Raw genomic sequence first — 20091 nt, 5'->3', positions numbered from 1 at the left:
GTCCTTTGTTTTGGCTAACCTTGTTGCTAGTTTTGTTTCCTTCAGGCTTAAGCACCCTGCACTTTCCGGTGACTGCCTAAGCATGTAGCATTCTTGGAATTCCTGCCAGCTCGTTAAAGAAATGACCTCTGGAATGGGACTTTTTGGGGGCAGGGCCATCTCTACATCCAATTTCAGCATGAAGAAGCTATGGAAAATGAGACCTTCACCCCTCACCCCAAGATTTTGAGCCCCAATCGTTCAAGGGGGGTGGAAATGATGATAGTGTTCTGTTTACTTATTTTGTGTTATCCTTGCTGTGTTGTTTTATTGTTATGATATTATTGATCCTATGTAATGGATACAAGGATTTAGGGGTGGACATTTGAATTATTAATAATTATTTTGGGGATGATTGATTGAAGAGATTATCTTGCTGGGACCTAGGGGTGGATCGCATTTGAATCGTTAACCAATGTTTGGGAATGTCACTGAATGATATGTTTTGCTTTATTGTGAATGATATGTTTTAGTTTCCTTTGTAATTGAATCACAATGTATGTTCTAGGATACATGGCTGATTAGATTATGTATCCTATAACAAGGGGTGGAGTGTAGCCATAATGGCTTTTGTTTTCTTTGAATGGCTCAGCTTGCCTCATTGAGCCTCTGGACACTGTGGCTTGCTCTTCCGGGGCAGGAGGCCCGGGGAGCATGCCGGGAAGCAGACAGCTTCCTGTGTGAGGAGTCATGGGGCTGGCTGAGGGGAGGTGTTAACCTCTACCCTAGGGGGAGGGGCCAACTCAGGAACCAATCGGCCCTGGTCATTTGGGCGGAGCTTGATGATGTCAAAAACCCTATAAGAGGGGAGAGGACAGCTTGAAGATTCTCTCCTCTCTTTCCTTTTTCGGTTGGAGCCAGCGACAGTTACGACAGTTACGTCAGTTACAGCGACCGTTACATCGTCAGTTACAGTTGCAGCTTCAGTTACAGACAAAGACACAGCTGAGGCAGGAGCTGCCAGTAGCAGAGCTGATCTACGGGAGGAAGCTGAACAAAGACTTCAGTCCAGTGGGTAATCTTATTACCATAAAAGGGGGAAACATGATTTTGCTTTACGCAATCATGTTTCTCTGTAGCCTCCTGGTTACTCTTTCAAGGCGTACTTATTGGGCCTGGAAGATTATGATCAACATATCAAAATGGGGCTTCTGGTTCATGGGTTGGTTACTGTGGAGCCTAAATAAATGTTTTGATTCTTCTGCCTTCTACTTTGAGAGTTTCTTATATCCGGCGATTCCGAACCTTTCAGACATGTTTATGATCCTCTTTGAGATTATAAACTCTGCCCTCCTGATACACATGGTAAATACACTTAAATGGGGGAAATCTTGAATCATGGAACAGTGAGATTAATTAGGAGGCTATTATTATACTCCATTGGTGATAAGGGCTTGAACTAAGGTGATAATTGTGTGAGTAGTGAAACATGTGCATGTCAAATGAAAAGACTTTGAAACTGAATAGATATATGAGGTGTGGAAGAGTTAGAAAGCAATGATGTCACCAAAGTTGTCATCTGACAAGACTCTAAGGATGGAGATACCTTTAGAAGAACTTTGGAAGAGCAGTGGTTTCAGAGAAAACACATACTGGTAAATGATTAACAATCAGCTCTCAAAAATGCCCATGGAACACTTTTAAATTTAATCTGCATTATTAGCATTTTCTACATAATTTAAGTCCAGATAACTAACAAAACATTAAATTAAGACTCAATTTCCAGCATTTTCTGTTTTCTGAGGTGTAAATGCTCATTTTGAAAATTTAATTATCCATTCTTGTGACCTAGTATAAGCTAGCAGTAGCACACAATTGGTTGGGAGTAAAAGATAGTCAGTTGTGGACATGTTGAGTTTGAGATTACTCTGGGTCTTTCAGTTTGAAATGCCAACTATTTAATTGATGATGAGTGATTAAACCTCAGGAGAAAGATCATGGTTGGATATAGAGATTTGTGGCTTGTGTATAGAGATGACAGTTAAACCCTATTAATTAATGCAATTAACAGAAGAGAAATTGTAGAGAGAAAAAGAATGTTTATGGGATAGGGTTTCGTGATGTAATGACAGTTAAAGGATATGATGTATATGAGTAGGAAAAGGTGACAAGGCAATTAGAAAGGCAAGAGAACTAAGAGTGTAATGCAAAGAAAATCAAGTGAGGAGAAATCATTTAGAAGCACAAGATTGTGTCAAATTGAGAAAATTTCAGGAAAGATGAAGACAGAGAAAAAGGTGAGCCAAATGGGCAATTAGATATCATTCATAACTTTTTTTGGAGCAAGTTCAGTTGAATAATAGCAACAGAAGCTAGACTATAAAGGGCTGAAAAGTGAATGTGAAAGGAGAAAGTAGGACGTGTATTAATGTAGACAACTTTTTCTAGGAGTTTGGTCATGAAAGTCAGGAAAGATTTAGGACAAAAACTTAAGGAGGGTGATCTTTTAACTTCTTGATTTCAGTTGCCCAAGGCTTTATGTGAGATATACAACCAAAGCTTAGGACATGCCTTTCAAGGAAAGGCAAGGAAATCAAATTTTGGTAATATTTGTCTATATGCGCTCAATTTCTCCATTTGATTTGTTTTCATTACTTCATTACTTTATGGAGAGGGGAAAATTCATAATCTTATTCCTACCTTGAATTATGGAAAACATTTTATTTCAATGTACAATTAGGAAGACTCATATTAATATTTTAATCTACCTCAAACAATATTAACTCTAGGATAAGAAAGAGGGAGATGGTCAATGGGAGATTCAAGGGGGAAGGGAGCTGGATCCAAGCAAACCAATTTGTCTGCTATGGGCAGTACTGAAAGGGGCCCAGACCTCACATAGTGTGGTCTCAGACAAGACTGAAATAGGGCCTGTATAGGCCCCATTAACTTGGAGACTCATTAATCTCAAATCTCAGGTAATTACCTATGCAGGTTTTCCTGGTTGCATTTTCTTGGGTTTTAGAAAGGTTTTTTTTTTTTTTTAGCAGTAGTCTACTCCCATGACCAGCAATGCCTAATGTGGCTTAGTGTGGCATGCTTTCAAGAGGTAGTTGATGTACCAAGTTTTAGCTTATACGATAGATAACCAGTATTGTTTCTGCTAATGTATAGAGACATTCATTTTACCAATCAAAGTAATTAATTAATTCATAAAAAAATAGATATGGCCACCCTGACCAGGCATCCTAATGAAACAGCATTTAAAAAAATTTTTAATTTACAGAATAAAACAAGCATTTCCATAGCACAGTACAATAAGAAAGATGATTGTATATGAAACTGTAAATCTACCATGTACAACTTGCTATTCTATTCAAATATACAACAAAATTATCATGTGAATTTCTTTTTTCCTTCCCTCCCCACCAGGAGGAACTAGGTTCATTTTATTGTGATTTAGAAAAGTTACTTATTTTCTAGAGTCTCAAATCCCTCATCTATAAAAGGAAGGGATCCAGCTCTAATGCCTCTAAGATTTCTCCTAGCTTTAAATATATGATCCTATTAACTTTATTTCTTTTTTACAAGATTATTGGACTGGTAGATTAGAAGCATGTTCCATAATTTACCTAGATATTACAGAATTTGACAAGGCCCTTTATTCTATCCCTGTCGAAACAGTAGAAAGATATGGAGAAGTACAGTTATGCGAATTCAGAATTGGTTGACTAGCTGGATTCAAAGAGTGTCTCTAGTGAAGTGCTCTAGGGAAGTCCTATAGCCCTATTGTTGACATTTTTAGTATCATCATATAATAGAGAAATAGTGACTAGATAACAGTTTTTCAGGAAAAGATACAGGAATTGTAGTACTTTAAGCTCAACGTGAATCAAAAGTATGAAATGTCAGTAGTCGGTGAATAAACATTTGTGAAGCATCTACAATGTTATAGGCACTATGCTAAAAGCTAGGGATGCAAAGAATAGCAAAAGACAATGCCTGCTTCCAGGGAAATGAATGAGACAACATGTAATCAGCTATGTTCATGTAAGATATATATATATATATATATATATATATATATATAGGATAAGCTGGAGATAATCAAAACATCAAATTAAAGGAGATCCGAGAAAGCTTACTGTAAAAAATAATGGAATTTTATCTGGGACTTGAAGTAAGACAGGGAAGACAGGAGGTGAAGATGGGGAAGGCCAGCATTTCAGGCATGAGGGATATTGAATGAAAATGCTCAGATTTAGGAGATGGAATGTCTAGTGCAAGGAACAGCAAGGAAGCCAGTTTTACTGGGTCCCAGAGTATTTGGGGGTGGTATAATGGATAAGACTGTAAAGATGTGCATGTGTTGGGGGAGGTGGGGAGGAGAGGGAGGTTAGGAAGGACTTTGAATGCTAAGAAAGATAATGAAATCTTAGACATGTAAGTCTAAGAGACATATAGTGTTTAGGGCTGAGTTATCAAACCACATCTGGAAATTATATCTATTTCTGGGAATTACATCTTAAGAATTGCAATTATAAGGTGAAAAGCATTGAAGTATGACTAGGTTTATGGGCTTGAATCCAGTCATACAGTTTCACTGACAGTTCAGAGAATTAGGTGTGTTTAACATGGAGAAAAGAAGACTTGGGATGGGGTAAGGTTAAATAGCATCTAAAATTTGAAAAGCAATAATATAAAATGGAGATTACAATTTCTCTTTATGGCCCAAGAGAATAGCAACAAGAGCAAGTAGTAAAAGTTAAAGAGTGGCAGGTTTTAGGTTGATATAAGGAAATACTTTCTAATATTTAAATAAGAGACAGTAGGTCTCTCAATCTTAGAGATCTTCAAGTGGAGGCTAGACAATCATTTTTTGGATATATTGTGGTAGGGATTAATATTTAGGGATGACTTGGGCTAGATTACCTACTTGAAGTCCCTGGCAAAACTGAGACATTTTGCATTCAAAAGCAGGAGATGCTATTTTCATTTGGTGCCAAGAATAAAGTAGTGTAAATGATACTTGAAAATAATTTTATAATTTTCGTTATGCTGATATTGGAGTTCAGTAATGAATCCTATAGAAGGATCCATTACAGGGAAAAGAAAGCAGTAAGTCAAACAGCTAATAAGGAGCTCTTTCAGTTAATTTCAGAGTAACCCAATGCTCTAAAATAATGTTTGGTTCAAAGTTTCCAGAGCTATAACTTCTAAAGTGGTTGCTTTAGAGCAAAGGGAGGATCTGGCTTAATATGTTAATTTATTTCAACCCAGAGAAATGTGTTGATCCAAATTATAAGGAAAATAAAATGAGGGAATATATTGTATAAAACTGTAAGAATAGATCTAGGGAACTCTCTGCCGGGTAATAACAAGCAAAAGCCTAGATAATAAAAATCATACCTTGTCCTTCAATCTCAGACTGTGTTTCTGTCTGTCTCTCATTAACTGCTCTTAGATTTCTGGAATTTAGAATCATGCCTCTATACTGTGGGAGGAATTGTGAACTAGGACATAGACACAGGATTAAAAAAAATAGAAGGACATTAATGTGCCAGTACTTCCAGTCCCTTTGTGAGTAGTTCTTGGAATACTTCTATATCTAGATGGGATGCATATTAAAGTTAGAATTAGGACTAAATTACTATGTGGAAACTAATAGAAAATAAGTCTGGGCATACACAGTCATCTTGATCATTGATTTCATTTATATTTTGAAGATATGAAATCTAGACTTTCTGTCTTTTTAAAAATTTAGACCTCTGATTTTGTTATAGGGAACTTCCAGTAATGATACTTCCTCTGCCAATGAAGACTAGCATTTTTCTCTAACTTACAGTTATTAGAGAGTTTCTTGAGACACAGACACAAAAGACTTGATCAGATTCACAGAGTAAAATTGAGAGTTCTAGAACTTGAATCCAGGTTTTTCTAATTCTGAGGTTGATAATCAATACACTGAATCCTATTGTCTTTTTTTCTGAGTCTTATAAATTACAGCATTGAATCAATCTGTGTCACTTGGAGTGGTCCTTTTTTTTCTGGGAGTAATGTGGAGAATAGCTCACTGTGATTTTTCAGTCATTCTTTAATTCTATTTCCCTTACATTTAAATAATGGACAAAATAAGGCACAAAAATACACTTAAATAAGGCACAAAACAGTATAAACCTTTAGGATTGCTTACCTTTAAAACAAGTCAATTCTATCAGTATTTAAATGACACAACTGAACATGTTGTCAAAGATTTTGTAAACATAAATGTAACAGCATTTTTTTTTGGTTTTGAGTTCTTTGTACATTCTCTAATAGAGTTTGAATTTAAATATTATTTATGCTATAATAGACTTGTAATTTTAATTTAATTGTATCATGTTCATTTTTCCAGGTATTGTTATATTGATGTATAGAATAACACATTATTTGGTGCTCATAATTCTGTGACAAATAGAATAATTGCAATTGTCCTGGTCCTCGACAATTTTGACAAACACATTCTAAGAGATCCCTAACAAGTTTAAGAAGTCAGCTAAAAATAACCAGCTGTAGTCTTCCATGATGATAGAATGAGATATTCCAAGAGATAGAATGAGTCAGAAGTTCCCTACAGTGAAGAGAATGGGAAGGAGAGGACACTTTTGAGAACATACCACTTGCCAATATTAGTTTTTGATAAAGTTTCACACCATAGAAAGACTTGTGAAATAGATGCTCTCTGCAAGCAGCTGGACTTCTAGTGAGCAGAAAAGACTAGGCACAACCTCTAGAAACAGACACAGTCAGTTATTTAACTTGGATGGAACCCCCTTGGGTCTCTGATGCAGAGAAGAAAATAATTTATGAGACAGGAACAAGATCCCTTTGACTCAGCAAGAGTTCTGAGAATACTGGTCTCCATCTTAAAATAACAGTTCAACATTCATTGTTGTTAAGAAAGGGCACCAATGTCATTTATAAAATGTTGTTCTCCAATAAATAAATGGAAATACTCTAGAATAAAAAGGAGAAGGACTTCAGAACAGTAATATATTTCCAAGGTGAGTATAGGAACTAATTTTGGAAAAGTGCCTTTTCTGTGAAAGAGCCAGTAGAGAAATTTGTATAGAAGAAATGCATTCAAGCTTGAATGCCCCACTGCTTGAAGAATTACAAACATCTGAATGGCCAAGAATGATTTTAAATTCTAGTCTTCAGGTTCCTATACCAATTTGGGCCCTACCTATATGAGAATAGGATGAAATGAGTAGCTGTCAAAAGAGTTCTCTCCTTTTTCCATAGATTCTGTAAAAGAGCTTTAGTGAATAATGAAGTCATAGTGAACATAATTGCTTAGCTTCTTGCTCCTCCCTGGTATATAACAGGCACTTAATGAATGCTTGTTGACTTGACTTGAATGGACTTATTTTCTATTGAGCTATGTTTCTTCATTCTTGTTTCCCTAAAAAGAAGTAGTGTAATTTGATTTTGTCCTGCATAAAAAAATCTATGGTTGGTCAAAATGTAAAAAAATTTTGAAAATTGGAAAGCATGACACAAATATAAGCTAGTTTTGTTAGTATTATCATAAAAAACAACACATTAGAGACTACTTTATTCAGGTGTAGACACATTGTTGTAGACACTGTTCTAGGGATTTGGAAGTACAACTTAGTATCTTTCTAAATCAGCAACTTGATTATCTGTCCATGATTATCTTAAGGGACAATAGATAGGTACCAGAAAGGGGGGAATTATATCATGAAGTCTAACAAATGGATATTTTGGTTGTTGTTGAGTTGTTTCGGTCATGTTTGACTCTTTGTGCCCCCCCATTTGGTTTGGGTCAGAATTTCCTACTTCCATACATGCAATAAAGTATATCAAAAACTTCTATATCTGGAACATACAATTAGTCAGAGTAACTATGAAGATACAGAACCACATGCTTTCTAACAAATAGGATGAAACAAAATTACAAACCAATGCTTCTCTTACAGTCCCTAGGACATGACTAAATACCTGACCGTGGAGGTCTGTCACTGCCAAAACCAAGCCAAAAAACAGAACAAGAGAGAAACGAAATCCTTCATTTAGGTGCTTCACCAATTAGAGAAGAGCTGAAGGTCAGAACAGAGTTCCTTTATATTTTATCCTTTTACCTTTTCTACTGATTGTGGTCAGTTTAGGCATGACATTACTTTATCCTTGTTAGAATCTTTATGTCTTCTGCTTTATATGAATGTTTGATTTAGTTTAAATCATTTCAATAAAACATTTATTATGTGTCTACCATATTATCATTGTTAGGTTTTAGAAATACTAAAATAAAAACAAAGAAAAATTCAATCCCTGCCCTTAAAGAACTTAGATTATGTTATATGCGATTAGGGAATGTCAATCAATAAATATAATGAAAAATAGAGTGTGAAAAGGGAGTATGAAGAAATACAGGAAAAATGTGCTAGAAAAATTGATGAGGGAATCCCCTTGAGGTTAGCTACTATTTTCATATTTTTGTCATTATGTTCTGTGCCAAGCACCATTTTTGGCACATGGTAAACATGCAATAAATATTTGTGGAATGAATGGTTGAATTACACAACTGAGTCACATTTACAAAAGTTTGTTTAGAGGAAAAAGATGGGAATAAAAGAAAAAAGACATTAAAAGCCTTTAATTGTGCTGTGCCCTAGACTGGAATCCAATAAAAAGGAGAAGAGGCATAAGCTTGAAACTCTGTTAAACAGGCTACTAATCGATGCTATTTACAACAACCCCAAGTGGTGGTAAACCCAAACTAATAAACTATATTTCCTTAAAAAAAATTTATTTGAGAGAGGATTCTGGGAAGATGGCAGAGTAGGTCAGAAATTCCAAGCTCTCCATATTTAACCCCACAAAAGAGATAAAATAGCACCCTATAGTGAACAAAGTACAGGCAAAAATAATAAGAATAGGGCCACAACAGAGGTCTTCCTCGGACAAGTTGGGAAGATCAGATGAAAAACCCCAGGATGAGATTTGGTCCCTGTGAAAAGTAAGCACCTCCAGCCTAGGGTCCCCTTTAACAACAAGCAGAGAGCTACTTGAATAAGCAGTTGCAAGCACTGAGGTTAGTTGGTTTGAGAGGCTGCCTGGGCCCCAGCCACAGGAACTTTTACAGAGGATAGTGAGGGTAGTTGGGTGTCTGTGGCTGGGAAGATTGAGGGAACCTCCACTGACAAGGAATGCCAGATCCAGCTGTGCTGTGAAGAGCAGCAAGGGGCAAGAAGGAAAAAGCACAGGCCAGGTGAGTGCAGAAGCAGTGGGGCAGAAAGCATCTGGCAGTGGGCACTTACAGGGGATTGGAGGTTTGGCTTTGCTTCTAGGCTAGAGGGGAGAACTAAAGATCTGGGGCAAGAGGCACCATCCCCATATACCCCAGAGCTAGAGGTAATTACAAAAATTAAGCTATTACCACAAAAAATGCACAGGCCAAGGAGAAAGAATTCAACCATAGAAAGCTATCATGGGTATAGTGAAGACTGGGGTTTATCATTAGAGGAGGATTTTGAAGTGAAGAAACCTCTTTCTACCCCAAAGAGTCCCCAGACCAAAATAATTTGTAGAAGATCTTAAAACAAAACCTTAAAAATCAAATAACAGAGGTAGAGGAAAAACTAAAAAGGAAAATAAGAATATTCAAAGAAAAACAAGATTTTGAAAGGGAAGTTGACCAAATAGAAAAGGATATCCAGAATCTTAAGGGAGAAAATGACACCTTGAAAATTAGAATTGGGCAAGGTGAAGCCAGTAAAATTATAAGGGTCAAGAAATAATTAATCCAAATATGAATAATGAATAATAGAAGAAAAAGTGAAATATCTTATAAGAAAATCAACATATCTGGAGGATAGATCAATAAGAGAAAACATAAAAATAATGAGACTAACTGAAAGGTATGATAAAAAAAATCTTGATACAATAATACAAGAAATAATTAAAGAAAACTTCCCTGAAGCAGCAGAACAAGGGGGAAAGTAGAAATAGAAAAAAAAACCGATCAATCATCAATTAAGAAAGGAGATCCTATGAAGAAAACTCATAGGAATATTATGGTAAAATTCTGAAACCCCCAGCTCAATGATAAAATTTTAAAAGCAACAAGAATAAAACAATTTAAATATGATGGTGCCACAAGACCTAGGAGTAGAGTCATTAATGGACCACAGGCCTTGATAAACTATATATTGAAGAGCAAAAGAACTGGTGCTCCAGTGGAAAATATCATCCCCAGCAAAGTTAAGTATAATCCTGAATGAAAAAAAAAAAAAAACAATGGACATTTGATCAACTGTCAGACTTTCAAGACTTTGTTGAAAAAAACAAAAACCTGAATCTAATAGAAGATTTGACATACAAGAGCCACGAGAAATAAAAGGTCCATACCGAAGACTGATTATAAGGGATTCAATAAAGACAGACTGTTTACCTTTTACATGTGTAAAATGTATGTCTAAGATTCTTATTAATAATTGGGTAGCTCATAAGACAGATTGGGGTAAAGCTGAGTATGATATGAATTTAAAAAGTAAAACAATTTAGAAACAGCTAAAGAGAGCAATTATTTTATGCAAATGAGGTGCAAAAGGAGGAATCAATACAGAGGAATTAGATGGAGGAGGGCTGGTAGCTCTGGTAGCCTACTTCTTTCATCAGGAATGGGTTTAAGAGGGAACAATAAATATATTTAGAATAGTATGAAAGCCTTCTAAATTCAGAATAAATAAAATAGTAAGGGGATAGGGAGGGAGGAGGTCAAAGGAGAGATATTTAGAGAGGGGGTGAGGGAATAGGTTATAGGTGACTATAGAAGGGTGTTTAGATTTATGGAAATGGGAGAATGGGGAGGGATCCTTGGAGGGTGTTAGGCAAGTAATAGGAGGGCAAGGTAGCAGCTAGAAGTAGAGGAGGCAGGAGGAATAGGAAACAATAGATACATATAAACATAAAAACAAAGATCAGGAGAAGAAGAATGTTTTGGAAAGTGTATGTCTATATTTCCATGTATATATGTGAATGTGTACACACACACACACACATATATATATATATATATATATATATATACACACACACACACACACACACACACACACATACATACATATATATAATACACACACACACATATATATATATACACGTATGTATATATATATATATGTATATATATCCATATGTATATACACAGCTATAGAGAAGTATATCTGTCCTTAATTGCAGCCTTCTGGCATGGGTGGGGGTAGGTAAAAAAAGAACAAAGTGAAAAACTGAACAGCAGAGAACAAAAGAAAACTTACAAGGAAGTGAAGAAAAGATGGACAGCTCTCAACACAACATGTACTATTTATCACACAGGCTTTTTTTTTTTTGCCCTTTATTTTTTTTATTTATTTAATATATTTAGTTTTCAGCATTGATTTTCACAAGAGTTTGAATTACAAATTTTCTCCCCATTTCTACCCCCCCCACTCCAAGATGGCATATATTCTGGTGGCCCTGTTCCCCAGTCAGCCCTCCCTTCTCTCACCCCACTCCCCTCCCATCCCCTTTTCCCTTCCTTTCTTGTAGGGCAAGATAAATTTCTACACCTCATTGCCTGTGTGTCTTACTTTCTAGTTGCATGCAAAAAACTTTTTTTTGTTTTTGAACATCTGTTTTTAAAACTTTGAGTTCCAAATTCTCTCCCCTCTTCCCTTCCCACCCACCCTCCCTAAGAAGACAAACAATTAAATGTAGGCCACATGTGTATCATTATGTATAACCCATCCACAATACTCATGTTGTGAAGGACTAACTATATTTTGCTCCTTCCTAACCTATCCCCCTTTATTGAATTTTCTCCCTTGACCCTGTCCCCTTTCAAAAGTGTTTGTTTTTGATTACCTCTTCCCCCATCTGCCATCCCTTCTATCATCCCCCCCCCTTTTTTCTATCTTCTTCCTTCTTCTTTCCTGTGGGGTAAGATACCCAATTGAGTATGTATGGAATTCCTTCCTCAAGTCAAATCTGATGAGAGCAAGATTCACTCATTTCCCCTCACCTGCCTTCTCTTCACTTCCTACAGAACTGCTTTTTCTTGCCACATTTTTGCGAGATAATTTAACCCATTCTATCTCTCCCTATCTCCCTCTCTCAATATATTCCTCTCTCATCCCTTAATTTGATTTTATTCTTTTAGATATCTTCCCTTCATCTTCAACTAACCCTGTGCCCTCTCTCTCTCTCTCTCTCTCTCTCTCTCTCTCTGTCTCTCTCTCTCTCTCCCTCTCTGTCTCTCTCTCTCTCTCTATATATATATACATATATGCATATATATACATATATATACATACACATTCACTTATACATATATATACATAAACATATATATATGCACATTCCCTTCAGCTACCCTAATACTGATGTCACATGAATCATGCACATCATCTTTCCATGTAGGAATGTAAACAAAACAGTTCAACTTTAGTAAGTCCCTTGCAATTTCTTTTTCTTGTTCTTTTTCTTGATTACCTTTCCATACTTCTCTTGATTCTTGTGTTTGAAAGTCAAATTTTCTATTCAGCTCTGGTCTTTTCACTGTGAAAGTCCTCTATTTTATTGAAAGTCTACATTTTTCCTTGGAGCATGATACTCAGTTTTGCTGGGTAGGTGATTCTTGGTTTTAATCCTAGCACTATTGACCTCTGGAATATCGTATTCCAAGCCCTTTGATCTCTTAATGTAGAAGCTGCCAGATCTTGGGTTATTCTGATTGGGTTTCCACAATACTCAAATTGTTTCCTTCTGGCTGCTTGCAGTATTTTCTCCTTGATCTGGGAGCTCTGGAATTTGGCGACAATATTCCTAGGAGATTTCTTTTGGGGATCTATTCGAGGAGGCAATCAATGGATTCTTTCAATTTCTATTTTGCCCTGTGGCTCTAGAATATCAGGGAAGTTCTCCTTGATAATTTCTTGAAAGATGATGTGTAGTCTCTTGTTTTGATTATGGCTTTCAGGTAGTCCAATAATTTTTAAATTATCTCTCCTGGATCTATTTTCCAGGTTAGTGGTTTCTCCAATGAGCTATTTCACATTGTCTTCCATTTTTTCATTCCTTTAGAATATCTTGATTTCTCATAAAGTCACTAGCTTCCACTTGCTCCAATCTAATTTTTAAGGTAGTATTTTCTTCAGTGGTCTTTTGGACCTCCTTTTCCATTTGACTAGTTCTGACTTTCAAGACATTCTTCTCCTCATTGGCTTTTTGGAACTCCTTTGCCATTTGGGTTAGTGTATTTTTTAAAGTCTTGTTTTCTTCAATATATTTTTCAGTATTTTTTGGGTCTCCTTTAGCAAATCATTGACTTGTTTTTCATGGTTTTCTCGCATCGTTCTCATTTCTCTTCCCAATTTTTCCTCTACTTCTCTAACTTGCTTTTCCAAATCGTTTTTGAGATCTTCCATGGCCTGGGACCAGTTCATGTTTTTCTTGGAGGTTTCTGTTGTAGGCTCTTTGACTTTGTTAACTTCTTCTGTTTGTATGTTTTGGTCTTCTTTGTCACCAAAGAAAGAATCCAAAGACTGAGACTGAATCTGGGTGCGTTTTCGCTGCCTGGCCATATTCCAAGCCAACTAACTTGACCCTTGAGTTTTTCAGCGGGGTATGACTGTTTGTAGACTAAAGAGTTCTATGTTCCAAGCTTGGGGGGATGCGCTGCCACACCAGCACTCCTCCTTCCCCAAGAACACCCAACCCGGACTGGACTTAGATCTTCAGCAGGCTATTCACTCCCGCTCTGATCTGCCACTTAATTCCTCCCACCAGGTGGGCCTGGGACCAGAAGCAACTGCAGCTGTAGTTCTGTAGCTACCCCACCTCCGCTGACCCCAGGGTGGTAGCCGAATGCAAACTCCTTCCACTCCCGCAGCTTTTCCCACTAACCTGCTCTGTTGTCTTTCGTGTTTGTGGGTTGAGAAGTTTGGTAAGTGCTGCAGCTCACTGATTCAGGGTGCTAGGGCACGCCCCGCCCGGCTCCTGGTCTGGTTGGTCCACACCACTCACGCTGGGCTCTGCTCCACTCTGCTCTGCTCCCAGCTCTGTGCAGGATATACCTCACCCAGAGACCATCCAGGCTGTCCTGGAGCCCTGCTTCCCTCTGCTATCCTGTGGGTTCTGCAGTTTCTAGAATTGGTTCAGAGCCATTTTTTATAGGTTTTTGGAGGGACTCGGCAGGGAGCTCACGCTAGTCCCTGCTTTCCAGCTGCCATCTTCGCTCCGCCCCTCACACAGGTTTTCTTGCAATGAAAATTTATTATTACATATTTTGAATCATCTCATACAGTCTGCTATTCAAATGACATGGTTTTTCCCTTTCTTACTTTGTTTTTAAGTTCCAATATTTAAGTGTATGATGTATTTTTGTTTCTTCTCTCTATTCTGTATTTGTGTTCTGGTGTTTGAGTCTAAAATAAAATTTTAAAAAAAATATTATTTAAGTATGTTTAAATTCATCTGCCAATCTAATAACTTTGGGATTTTTTAAAGATATAGACCTAAATGAACTAGTTACTGTGTGGATAGATAGACAGATAGATAGATAGATAGATAGATGGATACATATATCTGTATAGCAATATATCCAACTATCTAAGAAAAATTTCATTAAAAATTAAAATTTACCAAAAGAAATTAAGCAAAAGCATAGGTAAGAAGTTTGGGCTATAGATATACATCTGAGTTATGCTCACAGAGGGGATAATTACAACCTTTAAGGTATGTGAACTTTTTCAAGGAAATGGGAATATGAGAAGAGCTAAGGGCCATTTGAGGCCATTTTGAGGGTCCTGGTCAATATCTACCTTGAATAAAGCAGGAAGAACTGCCAAAAAAGGAAGTCAAAGAAAGGCAATATGGAAAGGTTGGAAAGGTAGGAAATGAAGACAGGCTAGGAATGCAACTAATCAGTTGCTCAATCTGTGAGGCTATGATGAATGTAGGACCTAGAAGACTTGGCAAAAGTGATGTTCTGGGAAGAGCTTTAATTTCTGGATTGAATGAAAATGATTAGCTACTTCTCTAATCTTTCAGTTAGCCTTAAGTCAAAAAGACCCTTTGGGTAAACTTCAGACAGATGAGATTGTGGGGTTCCTCTAAGAAAAGACATGTAAGAGGTATGTAAGATCCATAGCCTTCTAATTCCCTAATACCTGACATTCTTCTAATAACCTAAAAAGCATATTGAGCATCACAGGATCAAAGATTCCGAAATGCAAGTGATCTCAGCATTCCTTTAGTTCAGCCTTCTTCATTTTTTATATAAGGAAACTGAGCCCCAAAGAGGAAGTAAGTTGTCTAAGGACTCAAATGTTATAAAAGGCAGAGGTCTTTGAACTCTGGTTAATAGGGGACTCAAGTCTACCTTTTGGGCACCCCATTCCTGTGAACCACTTGTAGACCCTTATGTACTTTCAATTCTTATGCCTTTTTGTGTTTCTGTGCTCCTACTACTTTTCTTCATCTGATATTCCCTCTTCTCTGTGAATTTTCCACTCATTCAAGTTTCATCTCAAGACTGACCTCAGTTATGAAGCTTTCCCTGACCACCCCATATTTCCTAGACAAATCCCTGTAGTATATAGCACCCAATCTTAATTTTCACCTCTGTTTCATATTTCCCTAGAGTTAGCTGTGGTTATCTCTCCACTAGAACTACTCATTCATATATCATGCCTTTTACTTTTCTCTCTCATAGTGTCTAGGGCTAGGCCCATAAGATACCTTTAATAACTTTTTTCCAGAATGAACGGATTCATGACTTAATGAACAAAAATGAAAAATTAACATTAGGGCTAAAAAAGGATGTTCTGACTTATCTCAGGGTCTTTGGGCCACACTAAGAATCATGACCAGTTATGGAAAACTAGTGATGATAGAAAGTGTGGTGATTATGAGAGATTAGGAGAGTAATAAAAATGGTTTTAGGAGAGTTATAAGAAAAAAGATTTTACCCTGATTTTACACTGTTTTGAATGCTAGCACACTTGTTCTGTCTGCTCTCAGCCTGTTATCTGACACCAAGCAAATAACCCCTTTTGTCTCTGAGCTTTTCTTAATAAAATCCTCACCAGACACTGATATATTATACTGATGATTTTGAAACTTGAAATCCATCTGTCCTCTCTCAAAATGTCAGATAAAATTTAGGGGAAAGCTAGAGCATGTGGAATGCTAGTGGTGCCTTCTTGTTCATCCTCTGAGAGGTTAAAAAAAAAAAAGAAAAGACAGAGCACCAAATGTAGTCTTCCAAGGTTCCATATAGCCCATCAGGGAGAGCAGCAATACCAACCTATTGAAAATGGATAAGATTTCATTCACTTTGAGACAAGCCTGACAAATGAGGTGAACATGATTCAAGGAGAAATGAAAATCAAGTGGAACTGAACCATCTCATCAAGATGCATTCCCCTTGTTTGTCAGCTCTGCTTCAAAGTGAATGAATGAACCATATTCATTTTCAATAAGTTGATACTGCCTACTACAAACCATGTATCTGAATGAATGGCTGTTCGTGTATATATATATATGGGTAAAAATTCAGACACCGGTATGTGCATGCACATGTGCATGCATTGGAATGTGTACCTATACATCTGTCCATATGTACAGAGCATATTGATCACTTATTTGACTCAAATTAGAAAGAAAGAACAAGGGAATCTTCTTAATACTTAAGGCTTTTAGGACTACCTGGCCAGTGAAAGGCAAAATGAGCCAATGGAAATGGCAAAAATGATAAAAGCATGGAATAACAAATGAAGACATTTGCTCCAAACTTTATCTCAATAGAATTGACTGGGAAAAATTCAAAATAACTGTGAACAAAAATTAATCAATATGCACAATAATTATTATTGTATTATATTATTGTATTGTATTGTATTATATTGTTTTTTGTCTTAACCTGTAATGTCCATGTTTCAGAGAACTCCAAGTGAGAAAATCATTTCCACCAGTGAAATGCAGACCTGCTGCTCTGCAGTTTTAATTTTATAGCACTACCAGGGATCCTCGCGGATTAATTGATATCACCTTGGGAAAGGGTCAGAGGTAGGTCTAGAATTCAGGTCTTCCTGCCTCTGAGGAGAGCTCATTTCTATTATAGTATTTAGCCAGAATGTATTTAGGTTAAATTGAATTAAAAAGCAAAGAGAGAAAACCAAGCTATCATAGTAATGATTATACTGATTCTGATGTCATCATATAGTCAAATGCTGTTTCTGAATTATCTTTTGTATCTCTAAAAATTTACTTTACGACTAATAAAGTCTTACCTTCCCATTTAATGGATTGAAAACACCAAAGTACTGTGGGCCAAATTGCATAGTCGCATGGACATTCTCAACTGAGTAATCTATAAATATTTTGTGAAGTTTAGAATTGAATAATTTTAGGTATCTACTAATTCAATCTAGAAAAATTACAAGATTATTTTGTAAGATTTATCCAAATTATCTATAGCCATGAGCAAGATGCAGCTAATTATAAATAAGTAATTATACTGGATAATCATAAAAGCACAGATTTGAAGGCCAGAAGGGTCCTCAGCATCTATCTCCCTCAAAAAAGTCTTCTAGAAGAAATACCAACGTCTGAATTCTTTTTAATTTATTATATGCATTTCAACGACTAGAGTTTCCCTTGATTTAATGTTTTCAATTTATTTATGCAATAATGAAAGTCTTTAATATTTTGGTCAGGAAGGGCAAAAACTCCAAAAAATTTTTAACTGAAGTATAGATTTTTTTTTCCATTTTGTTTAATGAACTTAATTTTTCTGAAGGCAATTAGTTGCTTGAAGCTTATGATCTAATTTCATTTGTTCAGAACACTTTTATTCTCCATTTGAGTTTAAAATTAGGTAGCCAAAGAACACCAAGGTATAGAACCTACAATCACGATTGAATAAAAAACATGCTTCTGACTTTGGTTCTGCATCGAAACTTTACTTCAAGATTTATTTCAAGGGATTTCAAAAGAAAATTCAAAAGTTGTCCTCAAGAAGCATTATCCTAAGACTGTCAATAAATAGCTTCAACTCATGTTTGTATTTCAATTAATATCTAGCTCTTCTTGTACTACTATTATAACAAAGCATATCATTATACCCATGGAGCTATTTCCATGCAACTATAGATTATTTCATTAGTGCACAACATTGCACAGTCACAGAAACACAATATTTATCCCTTAACAAAATGCAAAACTACCCCTTCCTTGTTTATCACTTACACTTATTTCTTTCTGGTTTGATTCCAGGTACCTCTTTCCTTCATTCTGCAATGATGCTTAAATGGATATGCATACAGCAAGTTTCTTGCTCTGCTATGTCGATTAATAACACGAGTCATTTTTCATTTACTTATATTGAATGCGGCCTTTCAGATCTTGAACAGCATGCAGAATTATACAACAGTGATTTATTTCAGCTCAGTATTTATTTACTCTACCTGTGTGATAAAACGGTACAGATGCTATTTTTTTTCCAGTATCTATCTGTAGACAGACCATTAGTAGATGATCCTTGCAGAAACTCTGAAAGTGCACAATGGCCATTGATCATAATTATAATTGTTTCTCTCATAATGTGTCTGGGCCAATGTTTGGAAAATTACTGCTATGAGGAAAAAATGGCATGCCTTTGAAGAAAATGAAAAAGGTGTATAGAATAGATCTGACAAACTGCTTTAACAGCCCCTGAGCTGAGGAGAGCAGTGATATTTAAATAGTATAAATATTTAAACAACATTAGCATCCCCTTACCATTTCCTAAAAAGTCTCCTGAGATTAATGGATTGAAGGCAGAGAAAGCACTTCAAGAAAATGAGAGCATACTTTATTCTGCACCGAGACTACAGAAACATTACAAGGTAAACATGTTTCATAACCTTGGCACAGACAGTAGACAGACAGGCAATTGCTGTTAATGGCTACTAACTTGAAGAGGACAAAATGAAAACCTAATTATGTGACACACAGGATTTGATGATTTTCATCATCTAAATTTTCAAGCCATTTCTTTTTAACCATTGTTCTGCTAGCATTTTTCCTCTCTAATCTTCCAATATTCTACAACCAAGGCTATCCCCAATTCCAAGAAATCAATATAATTGAGCTCACTGTTTTCAATTCAAGTTGCCTGGAGTCTGCCCATTTAATAGCTTCTGAGCAAGGGAAATATTAGTTTATAAAGTGAAGAAATAGTTGGGAAGAAGTTTTGTAAAAGACTTGGAAAACATTACTGATAATAATCATTCATCTACATAATGATGCATCGGCTTTTTAAATATTTGGAAATTTCAAAATGTAAATGCATGGCTATTAAAACAACTTCAGAGGTAACCTTACCCAAGTAATGTTTCTTTCTATATGTCTTAGAAGAAATACATTTAAATTGTTTTATTTTAAAGGCTCTAAATATGTACCCTCCTATTTTGAGTTAACACAGTATTCAGAAAATGAAGCATTTCACATCGTGTTTTTTTTTTTTCCCTATGATTGAAGCTTACCTCATTTAAGTGCTAAAACTTGAATTTTAACTACCATGAATATAAATGGGTCTAAGAAGCATCACAGACCTCTGCTTTGTTAAAGAGAGGAGAATGACAGATATTTAGCATTTTCCTTAGATTCTGGACCAATAAGATAAGCAATTAGTATTGTACTCTTTTGCAGTATCCATGAGGGCATGGTAGGGTGGAGGAGGAGCAGTGTATAATTGTGATATAGTCGATAGAACCAGGAAGGCATTGTCTCTGATATGTGCAGTGCCAATTGTGTGGCCAGGAGCAAGTGACTTAAACTTTCAGCATCCAAGTCAACTTTCTCATACAAAGTTACAGACGAGTTGCCAATATAACTTGGAAAAGTGAATTTCCACTCCAGGAGTTCCTTGGAGTGAGAGAAATTATAAATCTGGACAAAGTTGAAAGGGGATCTTATAGTCTACTACTTCAAGTGGCATTGGGTTTGGTTTGTAGCTTGTTTGTGAACAGTTCTTTGGATGTCATCTACCCTATTGGACTGCAAACTCTGATGTCAAGG

This window comes from Trichosurus vulpecula, chromosome 4, assembly GCF_011100635.1.
Source record: "Trichosurus vulpecula isolate mTriVul1 chromosome 4, mTriVul1.pri, whole genome shotgun sequence".
In the NCBI taxonomy this organism is placed as follows: domain Eukaryota; kingdom Metazoa; phylum Chordata; class Mammalia; order Diprotodontia; family Phalangeridae; genus Trichosurus; species Trichosurus vulpecula.
The sequence above is the reverse complement of the archived record's forward strand: the minus strand, read 5'-3'. Positions refer to the sequence as shown.